Below are 4,013 nucleotides of genomic sequence, written 5' to 3'. Positions count from 1 at the left end.
TACGCGTCCGTCCTGACACTCTCTCTGTCGATGGGCTCGCAGGCCCTTTTTATCTTAGTATGGCGCGCTACTTGCGTTCCCTGGGAAGGTTTAGCAAAAACCTATCGCCACTCTGGATTGGCTCCTCGAGTGGTAGGGTTAGTATAGCATACATATAGAGAGCATTGTTAGTGGTTGAGGGTTAGTCAGGTGGTATAATTGGGTTGTCCCTTCAAATTGATACATGGAAATTGTTACATGAAGATCCCTGGGGATTGGTCAATGTTAATGGCGTCAGTGATAATAGCCCCATGTTCTGATTGGTCCACGCACGAGCCCCCCAGTCTGGGACCATCGTTGTTCCCAGCTCGCGGTGCACCTGTCATTTGCAACAATGTTTCACTATGGTTATGTGCAGACAACGTGAAGATTTATTGGTATGCCTGAAGGCCGACTACTCCCACCGCCGCAGATGTCCATTGAATCACTTAATTGTATCTGCCTATGTCTTGAAACGGGGGGTTTCGGTGCCTCCCTCCTCCTGGGCCTGGCACCCTGTCAGGTTTGGCTTGGTCACGTGAGGTGGGACCGTGGTCGAGGCAGAATTCTGCACAATTAATATTGTATTTTCCACTGTGTGCCTGGTTTTAATTGCAGGTGTGACCTCGGCGTCGGCTTGCGGCATACGAGATTGCAACATTGTGCCCTTGACTGTCAGTCATCGCCGGGCTCATTCTGCAGGGTCAGCAACTGTACTCTTGCTCATTCAATGTTCATGGAAGCTCTTGCTTGCAGCCTACTTGGGCCTGGTGCATAGGTGGAAACGTTTGATACACAGCGCTTTAGGTTATGGTATCATATTGCTTTGTCCCCAGTATCGTGTCTTCGTTATATTTCTTATTGCAATGCATGGGTTTAGGAGAAGCGTCAGCAAGCGTTTTAGATGAGTTCATTATGCGTCTTGCGTTTCTGCATTTTGAAAAGCCTATGTGAAAAATGATAAAGATGCGTGTCAGTGAGTGTACCCGTCACCTACGTCATAGCACTGAATATGTTCTTCGTGTGGGTTGGTGTGGGAGTGTCCAGTGTGCATGTTTGCACGGGTGTGCTGACCTGTGGCTAAGTCGTCATGGCATCTCTAACGATGTGTTCATTTACTGTTGCATGGTTCAGTCAAGTTCATCCATGCCGCAGGTGTTGGCATGGGCAGGACAGGCTGGTGGGCACATCCATATGTTCTTGTACCAGGGTATTTGGTCGTCTGGTAGATGGGCAAACTCCTCTCGTGGCGGGTGCCTGGGCCGTGATCCTCTAGGCCAGGGGTGTGAGGGGATTGGTGGGAGCCTTGTGTTCCATTTTCCCACTTCACAAGGGTTAATGTCAGTGGTAGAGTGTAGGAGTGCAGTTCAAGAAGTCCCTGTTTCATAACCATATACCCTCTTCAATAGATCCTGTTAAAATGTTTTTCAACCCAATGCACTGTAAGAAACAATAAGATATATCATCATTTCATATACAAAACAATGAACAATTGGGTTTAACTATGCTCTTAGCACAAAATCAACAAACTGCAGTAGAGAAGCAGTTACGTTTTGCAGAATTTGTGCATTTCACAAAAGTTTTTTTTCCATGTTCCAAGATCTACATGTGATACGAAATGTATGAATTCTTGCAATGGAAACCTCACTGTATTTTACCAAGCAGATAAAGGACATATTTTGTACCCCTTATACTTATAAGGAGGGTTTGGTGGCTGAAAATGCATTGCTTTGATGGTGATTGCATGTTGCTTCCACTTTGTACGTATTACTGAATTAATATAGGTGAACATTTCAGAACTGGGGGTATAGCTCACTGGTAGAGCATTTGACTGCAGATCAAGAGGTCACTAGTTCAAATCTGGGTGCCCCCTTCTCCAACTGTTTTACCTGTAGATATATTTTTTAATTAAATAAATTGAAGAAAACTTTTACAATCTTAGCATTTTATGTAATGAGCAACACATTTCTACATTTGAAATACTCCTGATCATCACCTGAAACATAGGGTAAACACCATTAAGCTGTTTAGGATTTCTTCGTATGATACAAGCTGTGTTTTACATTCACCCAAGTTCTACTGGTGATATTATCAGTTTGAAATAGTCCATTGGAATCTCATATGAATGTTATAAAACTTTGGCGGAAACCAATAATATGCCCTTAATGAAATGTATTAATTTGTACAGCTGACCAGAAGTGCACTGATGTCATTAGTTCTACAAGTTCCATGCAGTCACCCACTCTATCACCTTTTTAAAAAAAGGGCAGTTTTCAGCATTCAAGGGTTTATGTCAGTGGTAGAGCGTAGGAGTGCAGTTCAAGAAGTCCCTGTTTCATAACCATATACCCTCTTCAATAGATCCTGTTAAAATGTTTTTCAACCCAATGCACTGTAAGAAACAATAAGATATATCATCATTTCATATACAAAACAATGAACAATTGGGTTTAACTATGCTCTTAGCACAAAATCAACAAACTGCAGTTGAGAAGCAGTTACGTTTTGCAGAATTTGTGCATTTCACAAAAGTTTTTTTTCCATGTTCCAAGATCTACATGTGATACGAAATGTATGAATTCTTGCAATGGAAACCTCACTGTATTTTACCAAAGAAGATAAAGGACATCCTTCGCACCCCATATAGTGATAAGGGGGGTTTGGTGGCTGAAAATGCATTGCTTTGACGGTGATGGCATGTTGCTTCCACTTTGTACATATTACTGAATTATTATAGGTGAAGATTTCAGATCTGGGGGTATAGATCAGTTGTGTAGCAATAGACTGCAGGTCAAGAGGTCTCTAGATGAAATCTGGGTGCCCCCTTGTCCAACTGTTTTACCTGTAGATATATATTTTTAATTAAATAAATTGAAGAAAACATTTACAATCTTAGCATTTTATGTAATGAGCAACACATTGGTACATTTGAAATACTCCTGATTATCACTTGAAACATAGGGTAAACACCATTAAGCTGTTTAGGATTTCTTCGTATGATACAAGCTGTGTTTTACATTCACCCAAGTTCTACTGGTGATATTATCAGTTTAAAATAGTCCATTGGAATCTCATATGAATGTTATAAAACTTTGGCGGGAACCAATAATATGCCCTTAATGAAATGTATTAATTTGTACAGCTGACCCGAAGTGCACTGATGTGATTAGTTCTACATGTTCCATGCAGTCACCCACTCTATCACCTTTTTAAAAAAAGCGCAGTTTTCAGCATTCAAGGGTTTAACTCAGTGGTAGAGCGTAGGAGTGCAGTTCAAGAAGTCCCTGTTTCATAACCATATACCCTCTTCAATAGATCCTGTTAAAATGTTTTTCAACCCAATGACCTGTAAGAAACAATAGGATATATCATCATTTCATATACAAAACAATGAACAATTGGGTTTAACTTTGCTCTTAGCACAAAATCAAAAAAACTGCAGTAGAGAAGCAGTTACATTTTGCAGAATTTGTGCATTTGACAAATGTTTTTTTCCATGTTCCAAGATCTACATGTGATACGAAATGTATGAATTCTTGCAATGGAAACCTCACTGTATTTTACCAAGGCAGATTAAGGACATATTTTGTACCCCTTATACTTATAAGGAGGGTTTGGTGGCTGAAAATGCATTGCTTTGATGGTGATTGCTTGTTGCTTCCACTTTGTACATATTACTGAATTAATATAGGTGAAAATTTCAGATCTGGGGGTATAGCTCAGTGGTAGAGCATTTGACTGCAGATCAAGAGGTCCCCAGTTCAAATCTGGGTGCCCCCTTGTCCAACTGTTTTACCTGTAGATATATTTTTTTAAATAAATTGAAGAAAACTTTTACAATCTTAGAATTTTATGTAATGAGCAACACATTTCTACATTTGAAATACTCCTGATCATCACCTGAAACATAGGGTAAACACCATTAAGTTCTTTAGGATTTCTTTGTATGATACAAGCTGTGCTTTACATTCACCCAAGTTCTACTGGTGATATTA

General features: G+C 40.2%; 1 non-coding gene across 1 annotated transcript; it reads left to right on the top strand.

Annotated features, from left to right (window-relative positions):
* The first annotated feature begins 3,726 nt into the window (after positions 1-3,726).
* Positions 3,727-3,798, top strand: TRNAC-GCA (transfer RNA cysteine (anticodon GCA)). Its single transcript has one exon. It is a non-coding gene; the product is annotated as a tRNA-Cys (tRNA).
* The last annotated feature ends 215 nt before the right edge of the window (positions 3,799-4,013 follow it).

This window comes from Ambystoma mexicanum, chromosome 4q (assembly GCF_040938575.1).
Source record: "Ambystoma mexicanum isolate Mex_15411 chromosome 4q, UKY_AmexF1_1, whole genome shotgun sequence".
Lineage (NCBI taxonomy): Eukaryota > Metazoa > Chordata > Amphibia > Caudata > Ambystomatidae > Ambystoma > Ambystoma mexicanum.
Note: the sequence above shows the minus strand (reverse complement) of the source record. Positions and strands in the feature narration are given on the sequence as shown.